Genomic DNA, 15,337 nt, shown 5'->3' on the forward strand with positions numbered 1-15,337 from the left:
CTCTCCTCTTCTAAACCTCATCTTCTTTTCCTCACTGAAACTCAGGTGTCTGAGGCAACTGACAGTAGCCCCTTTTCTGTTCCCTCCTACTTTCTCTACCCTCATTTTCGTTCCAAAGCTGGATGCTGCGTTTACGTGCGCAATGACTTAACCTCCTCTCGTGCCCCCGCTCATGAATCTTCCGAGTTTTCCACCATCTGGCTACGACTACAGTCACTCTCATACTAAATTTATCTGTGCTGTATACCTCTCACCTAACTCCTCCGACTATAAGAAATTCTTTGACTACTTAACTTCCAAAGTGGAGCACATTCTGACCCTCTTCCCTTTTGCAGAGATCTCCATTCTTAGAGACTTCAATGTTCACCACCAGCTTTGGCTTTCCTCTCCCTTCACTGACCATCCTGGTGAACTAGCCTACAACTTTGCTATCCTCCATGACCTAGAGCAATTGGTGCAACACCCTACTCGTATTCCTGACCGTCTTGGAGATACGCCCAACATTCTTGACCTTTTCCTGACATCTAATCCTTCTGCTTATGCTGTCACCCTTTCTTCTCCGTTGGGCTCCTCCGATCACAATCTCATATCTTTATCTTGTCCTATCACTCCAATCCCTCCTCAGGATCCCCCTAAGTGAAGGTGCCTCTGGCGTTTTGCCTCTGCTAGTTGGGGGGACCTGAGGAGATATTTTTCTGATTTTCCTTGGAATGACTACTGCTTCCGTGTCAGAGACCCATCTTTGTGTACTGAGCGCATAACAGAGGTGATAGTTTCTGGCATGGAGGCGTAAATTCCGCACTCTTTTTCTCATCCTAAACCTTCTAAACCTTGGTTTAACACAGCTTCTTCTTGTGCGATACATGATAGAGAGGTGGCCCACAAAAGGTACTTAATCCTTCCATCACCAGAATCTCATGCACTTTATATTTCTGTCCAGAACCATGCCAAGTCTGCTCTCCAACTAGCCAAAAACTCCTTCATTAACAGAAAATGTCAAAACCTTTCAAGATCTAACTCCCCTCGTGATTTCTGGCATCTAGCCAAAAATATCTCCAATAACTTTGCTTCTTCTTCTTTCCCTCCTCTATTTCAATCAGATGGCACCACTGCTATCACATCTATTTCTAAAGCTGAACTCTTCGCTCAAACCTTTGCTAAAAACTCTACCTTGGACGATTCTGGGCTTGTTCCTCCCTCTCCTCCACCCTCTGACTACTTCATGCCACCTATTAAAATTCTTCGCAATGATGTTTTCCATGCCCTCGCTGGCCTAAAGCCTCGGAAGGCTTATGGACCTGATGGGGTCCCTCCTATCGTTCTCCGAAACTGTGCCTCTGTGCTTGCACCTTGCCGAGTCAAACTCTTTCAGCTCTGTCTATCAGCATCTACCTTTCCTTCTTGCTGGAAGTTTGCCTACATTCAACCTGTTCCTAAAAAGGGTGACCGTTCTTATCCCTCAAACTACCGTCCTATTGCTTTAATTTCCTGCCTATCTAAAGTTTTTGAATCTATCCTCAACAGGAAGATTCTTAAACATCTATCACTTCACAACCTTCTATCTGATCGCCAGTATGGGTTCCGTCAAGGCCGCTCTACTGGTGATCTTCTGGCTTTCCTGACTGAGTCTTGGTCATCCTCTTTTAGAGATTTTGGTGAAACTTTTGCTGTTGCCTTGGACATATCAAAAGCTTTTGATAGAGTCTGGCACAAAGCTTTGATTTCCAAACTACCGTCCTACATTTTCTATCCTTCTCTCTGTAACTTCATCTCAAGTTTCCTTTCTGACCGTTCTCTCGCTGCTATGGTAGACGGTCACTGTTCTTCTCCTAAATCTATTAACAGTGGTGTTCCTCAGTCCTGTCACGCACTCTCTTCTTATTATTCATTAATGATCTTCTAAACCAAACTTCTTGTCCTATCCACTCCTATGCTGATGATACCACCCTGCACTTTTCCACGTCTTTTCATAAACGTCCAACCCTTCAGGAGGTAAACATATCACACAGGGAAGCCACAGAACGCTTGACTTCTGATCTTTCTAAAATTTCTGATTGGAGCAGAGCAAACTTGGTATTGTTCAATGCCTCAAAAACTCAATTCCTCCATCTATCAACTCGACACAACCTTCCAGACAACTATCCCCTCTTCTTCAATGACACTCAACTGTCCCCCTCTTCTACACTGAACATCCTCGGTCTGTCCTTAACTTATAATCTGAACTGGAAACTTCACATCTCATCTCTAGCTAAAACAGCTTCTATGATGTTAGGTGTTCTGAGACGTCTCCGCCAGTTTTTCTCAACCCCCCCTAGCTGCTAACTCTGTACAAGGGCCCTATCCGTCCATGTATGGAGTATGCTTCACATGTCTGGCGGTGTTCCACTCATACTGCTCTTCTAGACTGGGTGGAATCAAAAGCTTTTCGTCTCATCAACTCCTCTCCTCTAACTGACTGTCTTCAGCCTCTCTCTCACCGCCGCAATGTTGCATATCTAGCTGTCTTCTACCGCTATTTTCATGCTAACTGCTCTTCTGATCTTGCTAACTGCATGCCTCCCCTCCTTCCGTGGCCTCGCTGCACAAGACTTTCTTCTTTCTCTCACCCCTATTCTGTCCACCTCTCTAACGCAAGAGTTAACCAGTATTCTCAATCATTCATCCCTTTCTCTGGTAAACTCTGGAACTCCCTGCCTGCTTCTGTATTTCCACCTTCCTATGACTTGAATTCCTTCAAGAGGGAGGTTTCAAGACACTTATTCATCAATTTTTGACCACTGCTTTGACCCTTTTATGGGACTGGCATTTCAGTGGGCATATTTTTTTACTGGATTTTTGTTGCCCTTGGCCATTGTCCTTCCTACATAAAAAAAAAAAAATGTAACACAATTTTTGTCTCTAACAACCAAGCATTATTTTCCAACTCTTTTCATTGCAAAACAATAGAAAATATAAATTATTCCTTTCAAACTTTACTTTTGAGGCTTTTAGAATTATTTTTTACCCCAAATTAGCTAAATTTCACCATTTTCACCATTTTTGGACAGAAAACAAAAAAAAATAAATTCAAATGACACAAAAATTTATTTTAAAACTTCTGAAACTAATTTTTAGGTTTAAAAACTGAGTTTTTCTTGATTTGCATGAAAACAACAAATCACTTTCATGTATGAGCCCCCAAATGTAGTTTCCCATTATGCTTTCATTGAAGGATTCCAGATATCTGTTCAAAGTTCATTATATCTTGGTGGAAGTGCTCCCCTTGTTCCTCTGAATATGCTTCCATATTCTCCTTGAAGTAGTTGAGGTGAGCATCTAGGGTATGGACCTTCAAGGGCATTCTGCAGCCCACCTTACCATAGCTTTTCACTAAAGCTTCAACCAGTTCTTTATAGTTATCAGCCTTGTTGTTGCCAAGAAAGGCCTGTACTACAGCAATGAAACACTCCTGAGCTTTTTTTCTCTTTTTCTGTGAGCTTCTATATAAATTCTGAGCACTCCATAATTTTCCTTAATTGTGCTCCAATGAAGATACCAGCCCTTTGCCTCTGAAAGCTTAGGAAAGAAGTCTTGAAGATACTTGAAGGCAGCAGACTCCTTGTCAAGAGCTGCAACAAACTTTTTCATGAGACCCAGTTTGATGTGTAGTGGAGGAAACCAAACTTTTTTTGAGGATTCACCAATGGCTCATATTTGATATTGTGTGCTCCCACTGCAGTGTCAGACCTTGGAGGCCAGTGCTTTCTTTGGTAATGTCCTGCTCTGTCTCCACTGTCCCAAAGGCAAAGAAAACAGGGATTCTTGGTAAAACCTTGCAGTCCCATCAAGAAAGCCACCATCTTGAGGTCTCCAGTAACTTCCTAGCCATACTTGTTGTAGTTCAAAGTTTCCAGTAGAAGCTTGTCTTGGTCCCCAACTTGCACAGCAAAATATTCTTTGTAAGCTTCACACATTTTTCCAGATGCTATCACAGAGAACTTCTTTGCTCTTGTCTTAATGAATTGACCACATATGTAGCAAAATGCATCTGGAGAATGATGCCATTTCACCTCTTGTGATGTGTCTTCTCAGGCACCCAAAGCAGAACTGATTGGTGGTCTGCAAACCCATACTACTTTTATATTGTCAAGCAGTACTCTAGAATATTCTTAGTCTTCCTAGAATGTGTTCCAGAATGTTCTCAATCTTTCTAAAATATTCTTGAACATACTTTAGAATATTCTGAATCATTCTAGAAAATTCTTGTAGATTCTGAAAAATACTTGATACTTCTACATATTTCTACTGTATTCTAGAAAGTTCTAGAATATTCTGGAAATATTTACATTGAATAGAATGTTCTAAAATGTTCTAGAAACTTCTAAAAGTGTCTGGTAGAACATTGTGAAAGATATGAGATTTCTAAAATGTAAGCAAATTCTTCTAAATATGAGAAATTTCTTGCTAGATCTGGTCAGTTCAAGAATGACTTTATTAAAACTTAAAATTTTTAGAACACTTCATATTCTTTATTTTATCATTTTAACTTATTTGCAACATTTCAAAAGCAACTAGGTAAGCAACTGAGATTTTGCAAAGGTCTTTACCTGACATGGAAACCAATAGTAACCCATACTATAATGAAATATGGCAAAAATGTAAATTCATTATTCTAACCACAAAAGCAAAGTTTTAGGATCAAAATGACTCTATTTGGTTTCATTGGAAATAACTGGAAAATTATGGTTGGGGCCAAGGACAAGACAAAAGTGAAATTTTGTTACACAGTGAATTATCAGTGCCCTTTGGGCAAAAGTGATCATCTGTTAACTGAGTTTAAATTAGGTAAGAATGTAGTAGAAAACAGGAGTGAAACTTACAAGAGTGGAAGACATAACTACAGGAAGGCAGATTTTATTAAGTTGAGGAAATTCTTTGTGGACACAGATTGGAAACAACTGCTCATGGTGAGAAATACACAGGAAAAGTGGGATACATTTATGAAAGTCTATAGTGAAGGGTCAGTAGATACATACCAAAGATCATAATTAACAAGGTGAAAAAGAAAAAAGACTGGTATAATACAAGATATAACCTAGCAAGAGGAGAAAAAGAAGCAGCTTAGAATAGATGGAGAGAAAGAGAAGGGTATAAGGAATGGGAAGAATTTATAGCAAGAAATGAGTATGTCTGAATCTTAAGAGAAGAGGAAAGGAATTATGAGAAAGAGGTAGTTGACAAATGCAATAATGAGTTGGAACTCTTTAACAGATATGTAAATGGAAAAATGAAAAAAAAGTGTAGACAGATTAAAGGTAGATGATATTCTTTATGAAGATGCTCTGTCACAGTTACTGAGAAAGATAAAAAGGGCATTTACTTACATGGATGAAAAGATGATGAAAAGTTGATAGAATCTATGATTTGACCCAGACTGGAATATGCCACAACTGTTTGGTCACCTCATAAAAAAAGAAATAAGGAATATAGGAAGGATTCAAAGAGCTGTAACCAAAAATGGTTCCATGTTTGAGAGATTTATCTTATGAAGATAGACTAAAGAGATTAGAACTTCCAACATTACAGCCAAGAAGAGAAAGAGGAGACCTGATAGTTATATACAGGGTTATGAAGGGGAAGGACCAAGTTGACAAAGAAGACATGTTTGTGTAGGACTCAAGAGACAAAAGAGGACACAGTATGAAATTAACCCCTAAACAGTAGTGATCTATTTAGGCACAACCCGGAAGCTCATGCGCAGCAGTGATCATCTGCCAAGGCATGATTTTTCGTGCCTAGAGTTTTGAATTCAGACATATCATTTTCCTCTGACATGTTCTGGAGACATGGCAACTAAATCGCTGGGGAGGCAAGTGATTCTCTCCTGGAATAGAGGTCTCAGTTCTGATTTATAGGAGGAGGTGTCTGGCAACTTATGTGACATGCCGGGTGGAACAAGTGCTTTCTTTGTGCTTTTTCACCAAAAATGCCGGAGTATGGCTGCTTTGAGATCTTTGCACACATGCACACACGCACACATGTGTGTGTGTGTGTGTGTGTGTGTTTACCTAGTTGTATTTACCTAGTTGTATTGTACAGGGCACAAGCTAAACCTCATTTTGTCCTGTCTCCATAACTATATTTATCAAGTTTCTCTTTAAACATGTGTACACTGTTTGCCACAGCCATCTCTTCCTTCACATCATTCCAGATTTCCATAGTTCTACAAGGGAAGCTGTATATCTTGATGTTGTATGAACATCCACTCTTCTTTATTTTCTTCCCAAGCCCCCTTATCTCTCTCTCCCTCCTCCATCTGCAGTACCACATCATTTCTGTCTCTTCTTTCTATATTGTTTATTAATTTGTACATTGTTATCAGGTCTCCTCTTTCTCTTCTCTCTTGCAGTTTGGTAATCCCATCTCTTCAAGTCTTCCTTCATACCTTAAATCTTTCAATTCTGGTACCATCTTCTTCACTATCCTCTGTATTCTTTCCAGTTTCCATATATCTTTTATTCTGTGTTGATCCCAAACTACTGCTGCATATTCTAATCTAGGACATATCATGCTTGTTATAATTTTCCTCATTTCCTTATCTAAATAATTAAACACCACATTAATGTTTGTTAACAAGCTGTGTGCTGAGCCAAATATCCCATTTATGTGTCTTTCAAGTGAGTGTCCTGAATCATTACTCCCAAATCTTTTTCTTCATTACTTTTCATTATTATTTCTCCTCCTATTTTGTACTTTCACCACCAAGGTCTCTTTTTAATTTTTCCTATTTCCAAGACATGGCATTTTCAGGCATTAAATTCCAGTTTCCATCTTTGGCTCCATGCATGAATCTTGTCAATATCCTCGCAGTCATTTTCATCCTTTATTATTTTCATTATTTTTCCATCATCAGTAAGCAGGTTTATATAACTATTTAGATCCTCTATCATATCATTTACATATATTTGAAACATAACAGGTGCCAACACAGATCCTTGCGGTACCCCATATGTCACTCTGTGCCAATGTGACTTAGTGTTTCTGATTACTGTTCTCATTTCCCTCCCTTGTAAATAATCCACCATCCATCTCAATGTTGCTCCCTTTAGTCCTCCATTCTCTAGCTTTTGTGATGAACTTTATCGAAACCTTTTTTGAGATCCAGGTATACCATATCAACCCATCTGTCCCTCTATTGTACTCCATCTATTACTCTCATATAGCTCATTAGATTTGTGACACAGGATCTCCTTTTCCAAATCCAAATTGCTTTTCTGTGATTATCTTTTCATTTTCTAAATATTCCACCCATCTATCTTTCACTACTGTTTCACAAAGCTTGCCTACAATACTTGTTAGTGACACCAGTTGATAATTTAATGGTTCCATTTTATTTCCCCCTTTGTATATTGGCACTGTGTTAGCTCTTTTCCATTCCCTTGGTACTTTTCCTTTTTTCAATGAGCTGTTAATTATATCCCTTATGTGTTCTTCCACTTGTTCCCTGCAGTCTTTTAATATCCATCCATTTACTTGATCTGGTCCCAAAGCTTTTCTAATATCCAGCTCTTCCAGCAGTTTCTTGATTTCTTGTCTCTACTTGTGTTGTGACCCAAGACAATGCAGGAGCAGAAAAATTATGAATAATACCTAAGAAGGCGCAAGAACAGAGGTAGACGTAGGAAGAGAAGCACAATGACAGAAGAAAGAAGGGAATAGACAGAAATCAGAAGATATAACGTGGGAAGAAGCTGGTGACAGCACAAGACAGTCCAGTGGAGATACAAGAGCAAATAGCAAGATTACCAACAGGTACTTTCATGCCAAAATGGAGAGAGAGATAGAGAGAGAGAGAGAGAGAGAGAGAGAGAGAGAGAGGACGAGGTCCGAGGTCGCTCCGGCAGTGTGAGAACCATATATCATATCGAACTTCATTCTATTCACGACACACGGGTGTTTTTCCATATTAAAAACCTGTAAACTTACTGGTGGAAGAAAAGTTACTTAAGTGGAAACAGCGACACACTGAAACGCAACATCGCCAGCACATGGACGTCGAGTTTACTGTGTTCTACAAGGCCTTGGTGTTCTGTATTGCCGGAGGCACCAACATCGTGAAATGTACAGTGAGTGAGTGCAGTGTTAACAGTGCAGTGCAGTGCAGCGACATTACAGTGACAGTGAGAAGTGCAGCAAGGTAGACGTGTTCACGTCTACCTTGCTGCACGGTGTTCACGGTAAGGAGCTAGTCGACCTGACCTCACCCTGCTTAGGCTCCGGGGGCTGAAATCTCTTGGGAATTCCACCAAGCTGCACCCACAATCATTAAGGGATTATCGCGCTGACGAAGCTGCCCCACGCACCCCTCTCCCCGACGCACCCGCCCCGCTACGCCCACCCCACTACACCCACAGAATAGTGTTGGAGTGCTATGAGTGCCGCATAGAAAGACCGAAAGGTCTCTGTGGGTACAGACCAAGTTACTGGTGTACAGTCTGTGGCCGTAAGGCGTCACCGACGACCGATCAGCAGTGCACCACAGAAGCCTGCCCCAACCTCTGCCACGTCCACTGTCTGGGCGACGCGACAGAGTACAGGTGTGGCGACACAGGTCAGCTCCGCGCCCTGGCGGGGATAACTGATCCTGTCACATTTTTTGTGGAAAACTCACAAGAACCTACAGCGTCCCTTCCCTCCTCCTCTCTTCCCCCTACACCATCAGCAGATCTGGTTGAGGAGCAGCAAGAGGACGGCCTGGACAACCTAACAAAGGAGGAGCTGATACAACAGCTAAGAAAGGTTCGCAGTGAGCTGGCCACGACAAAAGGTCAGCTGACAAACTACAGAGCCATAACTGCAGGTCTTGCCGAGAAAAGGTGTGTGCTAGTGGAGGCCATATCCGTAGTGGACACCATCTTGGCCACTCACACCAGCGAGGACCTGCAGCAGAGGTCAGTGGCTTGTTCAGCCAGACCTCACAAAATTCTGAGTGAGGTTGTATCCACCGTCTCCGCGGACACCCCGGAAAATACGTCTCTGTCCCCCCCACCGACCAACACCCCTCGCTCTTCATCACCTGACCCGGCGCCTGAAGCAGCGGAGGGGTAAGGACAAGGAGGATCACCCCCCAAACGGCCCCTACCCCCTTCCTCACATCATTCCTCGCTCGAATCAGCTGAGGAACGAGGTGAGGCGCTGTCCTTCACTCCTCTCCCATCCTCACATCACCCCGCGCTCGTATCATCGGAGGGAAGAGGTCAAGCGCTGTCAGTCGCTCCTCCCACATCCTTCTCTCAGCCCGGGCAGCCGACGCCACCAACAGGTGGTATTCGTCGAGAGACACGGACGAGCGGCAACAGCTCCACGGAGGACAGACAGACAGGAGGGCACCAACGACCGCTCAAAAGAAAGAAAAGGCCAGCAACGAGACAGAACGCCCTCTCGGAGAGAGAGGCAGCACCACTACCTCGGCAGGGATTGGAGCAACATTACCAGTCCAGGCGTCCTCAGAGCAGCAGTCCACGTCACACGCCAGAGCAGCGCCCTAGGAAGGTGTGTGAATACTGTCGAGGGCGCTTCCACTCAGCCTTGGACTGCCGTGCGAGGGCTGCCGACGAGAGGCAACAGGAGCTGGTGCAGGCAGTGAAGCAGAGTGGCCAAGAAACGTTACTCGCGCTGAGAAACGTTGCTTGGCAGCTTCAGCAGCCTGCTTCACGCCAGAGGCTGGCCGAGCCCCGACCGGTAACCCCTATAGTGCCGCCAGCTTCCCAATTCCCCTGGCTTCTTGCCCCTCACCCCTATGGCTTCCAGTATGGAGCAGCTCCCCAATACTATCCAGCGATGTCACAAGCTGCCCAATAGTGAACTTAAGATAGTGTAAGCCAACGTGAGAGGCTTCCATACGAACATTGGTGAGCTCACTCACAGTGTTATCATTAAGAATAATATAGATTTAGTGTTCGTGTGTGAGACCTTTATCGATTCCAAGGTGCCAGATAATTACGCCCGAGTTAAAGGGTATTCGGCCTGGGTAAGGAAAGACCGCTCTACACAAGGCGGGGGCGTGGCCTTCTGCTACAAAGAGACGGTCAGTGCTCAGGTGGTAGAGCCTCCCACGCCCGTGCCCGGGGAACTTGAGCTCCTGGCATTAAAAATAACAGACAGTAATGGGAAAGGTCTGTTGTGTGTGGGCTGCTATCGGCCTCCATCGCAGGGAACAGTGTTGCTAGACTACCTGTCAGAAAACTTAGACACTTTCATGACGGCCAGTCAGTGTGACAATGTAGTAGTGATTGGCGACCTGAACCAGCATACGGTGAGAGACGCTTTTAACTCCCTACTGGTTGTGCACGACATGCATAATTATGTCACCTTCCCCACGCACAGGTCTGGGTCATCCCTGGACCCAGTAGTGACGGACCTCCCTCCCCACACAGTACAGTGTTATCCACTCGACTTTGTGGGCACTTCAGACCACGTGGCTGTCCTCACCAGGATACAATTCAGGACACCACGAGAGGAGAGCTTTACCCGCACCCTCTGGAGGTGGGAGGCCGCTGACTGGGATGCCCTCCGTGCCGCCCTGAAGACCACAGACTGGGGAGACGTGCTGCATGGCGACGCTAACCAGCAGGTGAGGCGGCTCACCCAGCTGCTCCACGCCCTGCAGGCCCGCTGAGTGCCGCACTCGGACCACAAAACCAAGGCATCAGACCAGCCCTGGTTTGGCCCTGCGTGCCGCTCTGCCTCTGATGCCAAGCACCGAGCCTGGCGTGCTCTTAAGAGACACCCCACTGCCAGGAACAGGTTAAGGCACCGAGAGGCAACAATACACATGAATACCACGCAAACATGGGCAGTGGAGCAGTGGAAAGCTAACCTCAAGAGTAAGCTAAGAGGAGGCAAGGTTGGTTGTAAACAGTGGTGGAGCCTTGTCAAGGACCAGCAGGGTGAGTCGCGGGGCACTTCCATCCCTGCACTCCACCGGGCAGACGGCAGCATTGCCCACACTGCTCGTGACAAAGCGGACCTCCTGGCCAAGCACTTCGCCGAAAAAATGTGCATCCCCGACCCTGAAAGACCATCTCCGCTACTCCCTCAAATCGTGAAAGAAACACTAGAGACAGTGAACACAAATGAAGAGGAAGTGAAAGTGATACTCGCAAACTTGGACGAGAAAAAAGCGGTGGCGCCACAGGACATTAGTCCCCGCATACTCCGATAGTGTGCTGCGGAGCTGGCGCGCCCACTCGCTTCACTCTTTAACCACTGCCTCAGCAACGCCACATGGCCTGAAATGTGGAAGGGGAGTAGTGTGGTGCCTCTGCACAAGAAAAATGCAAAGACAGAGGCAAAAAACTACAGACCCGTGTCCCTGCTGCCTGTGCTGAGCAAAGTGCTGGAAACTGTTGCGGCCTCGAGAGTCACGCGGCACCTCGAGAGGCACCACCTGCTGAGCAACAGACAGTTTGGGTTCAGGCAGGGGAGGTCGGCAGCAGACCTGCACCTGCTCCTCTCGACGGAGTGGAGTGGGGCCCTGGACCAAGGGAAGACCACGGCTGTCGTGGCTCTTGACATCGAGGGGGCGTTCGACAAAGTGTGGCACACAGCCCTCACCACAAAGCTCCGTGCTATAGGCGTGGACGGGGCTCTCCTCCAGCTCTTTGAGAATTACTTGAGAGACAGACATCTCAAAGTAATCATCAATGGGTGGGAATCAAATCCACAGCCCATAAGGGCAGGTGTTCCTCAAGGGAGCTGCCTCGGCCCTTTGCTGTGGAATGTGTATGTCAATGATCTGATGCACCTCGTTCCTACCGCGAAGGCGTTTGCAGATGACATAACACTATCCCACAGCTACGGACTGGAGGAGGAAGCTGCAGCCAACCACGACATCAACGCCACCCTGAGCCGTGTTGCAGCCTGGGGAAGGAAGTGGCAAGTAAAGTTTGCCGCTCACAAAACCCAGCAGCTCACTATCAACAGGACAAGTAGAGCCCCGCGCCTCACCTTCAACGGGGAGACACTGACGCCGCGGGATGAGGTGGAGGTGCTGGGGGTCACTTACGACCGTAAGTTGACCTTCAGAACCCACGTGGAGCGACTCGCCAGAGAGGCCTCAGGGAAGCTGGCATCCCTGAGGAGAATCTCCTACCTCCTTGACGCCAAGGGACTGGAGTTACTCTACAAGGCGCAGGTCCGCTCCTCCTTGGAGTACGCGTGCCTGGCCTGGGGCGGCACGGCAAACAAGCACCTAGCTCTCCTGGACAAGGTGCAGGACCGAGCGGCGAGACTCATCAGGAACAGTGAGCTCGGCCTTCAGCCTGCACTGCACACCCCTCCAGCACCGACGAGACGTGGCGGGCCTCACCGTCATGTTCAAGGTGCAACAGCAACGGGTGCCGCACCTACAGGCTCTCCGGCAGCCTGCCCGACATGCCGAAGTCACCACCAGAGCTGTCACACGTGCCCCTGGGGAGCTGCACCAGCCCAGGTGCAGAACGTGGCACCATCAAAGACAGTTTCTGAACACATACATTGGCTGGTGGAACGAGTTTGTTACCGTGCAGCCAAGTGTTGAGGGCTGGACCAGGCAGCAGTTCAAGACTGCAGTGAATGTGTGGTTGCAACAGACAAACAGAGAGAGGCTTTCAGATAGAAGGCATTAACAGTGACTTCTTTAGCCTAAATTGTTGTATGAAATATGTAAAGTATATGTACAGCAACTCTGTAAACACATATCATGTAGATTTGTATAAAAAAAAAAAAAAAGAGAGAGAGAGAGAGAGAGAGAGAGAGAGAGAGAGAGAGAGAGAGAGAGAGAGAGAGAGAGAGAGAGAGAGAGAGAGAGAGAGAGAGAGAGAGAGAGAGAGAATGAATGAGAGAGAGAGTGAGAATGAATGAGAGAGAGAGTGAGAATGAATGAGAGAGAGAGAGAGAGAGAGAGAGAGAGAGAGAGAGAGAGAGAGAGAGAGAGAGAGAGAGAGAGAGAGAGAGAGAGAGAGAGAGAGAGAGAGAGAGAGAGAGAGAGAGAGAGAGAGAGAGAGCATTCCCACAGCACAGCGCATTACCATGCCATCTTTTCTTTGTGTTCTGACCACAGATTTTGCCTCAGCTCACATACAGAAATACAAGTTTATTTTCATTACCATTATTACTAAAATATCATGCAGGATTAAGTAGGTAATATAATATTTTCTCATATTGAGAGAGAGTTTCAAGTTACAATACACCTTGCTGTTTAAGGGTTAAAGAAGAACAGTATGTAGAAGAGACATCAAGAAATATAGTTTCCTGAGCAGAAGCATTGAAATGTGGAACAGTTTAGATGAAACAGCAGTTCAAGCAAGGAATGTTTATGAATTCAAACATGAATTTAAAGCTCAGCTAGACGATTATAGATATGGAGACAGGATAGGACAAGCATAGCTCTTCTACTGTAAAATACAACTAGGTAAATACACATTCCTGCCCTTCATCAGACACGTGTCTCAGGCAACAAGCTAGCCTAGCATCATGTCAGCTGCAGTATGTGACAGGTGTTGCACACTGAGGTAGTTGAAAAATGCAAAAATTAAGGATTTGCAGAACATTTCTTTGCTACTTTCATACTAGTTTTAATCTAAAGAAACAGTGGATAGGGCCCAGGCATAATTTACATATAAGCCACTCTTTCTAACAAAAAAAACACTGGCAAGATTGCTGCACAGACAATGCACAGCACCAGACAGGGACATTTAAACAGGCAACTCACTGAAAACAATTAGAGAAGAATGTGTTATGAGTAGTGTAATGGAAACGAGAAAAAACTGAAAGATGAAAAGAGAGAGAGAGAGAGAGAGAGAGAGAGGAGAGAGAGAGAGAGAGAGAGAGAGAGAGAGAGAGAGAGAGAGAGAGAGAGAGAGAGAGAGAGAGAGAGAGAGAGAGAGAGAGAGAGAGAGAGAGAGAGAGAGAGAGAGAGAGAGAGAGAGAGAGAGAGAGAGAGAGAGAGAGAGAGAGAGAGAGAGAGAGAGAGAGAAAAAGCAGTGAGAGAGAGAGAGCAATGAGAGAGAAAGAGCGAGGGTGCCTGAAGTATGATAGTTCCTGCCTTTTCCTACTCCGTTTTGTGTAAGAATTATATGTTAATCACCTACCATCATTCTCCTCAAGTTTTCACCCACTTCTTTTTGTTCCCCAGAATTTGATATTAATACATCATGTAATAGGGGAGTTGCCCTTTCCCATAAAATAGTTATATTCAATCCAGCCCCTCTGATAAATCTACAGCATTTTTTTTTTTGTAAAATAATCAGCCATACGGGGCAATACAGTGAGCCGTGTTGGGCGTGTGGCTGGCTGCCTTCCCCCTCCCCATCTCTCCCCTGTTGTTCCCCTCCCCCACAGCATGAGTCACTGTCTGCTGCCTGGGACAGCAGATAGAATCTGTTTTTCATGCATCAGTTGGTATTAAAGCATTGGAATAGCAGGACGTGTTGCAAAGCGAGAGAGACTTAGAGTCCACACAAAATCCTGCGGGGTATTATACATTAGAGGGCTGCTCTTATTTGTAATTGTTGAGTGCAGTGGCAGTACACCCCTGTCATTCTAGGTAGGAGGGATTTCCACACAAGCCTGTTGAAGTTTACTGATATCTCTGGGGAATTCTTTGCCCTACCTACTCCCCGTCTGTGTGTGCTGCGTCTTGTTGGCAGTCTCAGGAGCAGTCCTCTGACATTCTCAGGGCTTAAAAGCTGCAGTGTATTCGTCTCATTAGCATTTCATGCCATTAAATGTGACTGGTGTCCAAAGCTTACTTTTGGGAACTTTGGAACCAGAGAGGACTTTGTAATATTCTGCTGTGTGCAGATATTTGTTCTCTCTCCAGACTTTACCATTATACAGGGGGTATTGTCTGTCTTCTGGGAGACCAGAAGTAGATCACTCTCTAGCAGGAGGATGTAATTTTCTGTAGGTGTGGGTGGTCCAACTCTGGTGTGAGGTAGCTCACAGAATATTATAAACCTCATATCTGTGTGTCATTTGTTCTGTCTGTGCCTCCCTAGCACATGGTTTGCGATTCTTTCTCAGCTTGTGAGTTTATTGGTAATTGTATTGCTCCCTTCCTGGCTGGTGGATTAAACTCTTGATGCTTGACAGCTGTGGACAACCAGTAGGTGCCTGGATTCATTGTGTTTATGGCTGCACTAGGCTATAATTAGTTAATCTTGGGAAAGATGACCCAAGTGTAGTGGCAGCTGTGAAGGGGACTGAATTTAGGTCATAACAACTGTCGTTCATGAAAGTGACAACCCTGCTAATTCTCTCAACACCTTGAAACTTGCCACTTCTTGCCTTCAAAGATCACTAGCTGTGTGATGCA

The 15,337-nt window shown here is 45.1% G+C and overlaps 1 protein-coding gene across 6 annotated transcripts in view; it reads right to left on the reverse strand.

Annotated features, from left to right (window-relative positions):
• Window positions 1–15,337, reverse strand: part of LOC135110851 (DNA repair endonuclease XPF-like) — a 178,520-nt gene that overhangs the window by 112,995 nt on the left and 50,188 nt on the right. The gene's annotated exons all lie outside the window — the stretch shown is intronic.

Source organism: Scylla paramamosain, chromosome 21, assembly GCF_035594125.1.
Source record: "Scylla paramamosain isolate STU-SP2022 chromosome 21, ASM3559412v1, whole genome shotgun sequence".
In the NCBI taxonomy this organism is placed as follows: domain Eukaryota; kingdom Metazoa; phylum Arthropoda; class Malacostraca; order Decapoda; family Portunidae; genus Scylla; species Scylla paramamosain.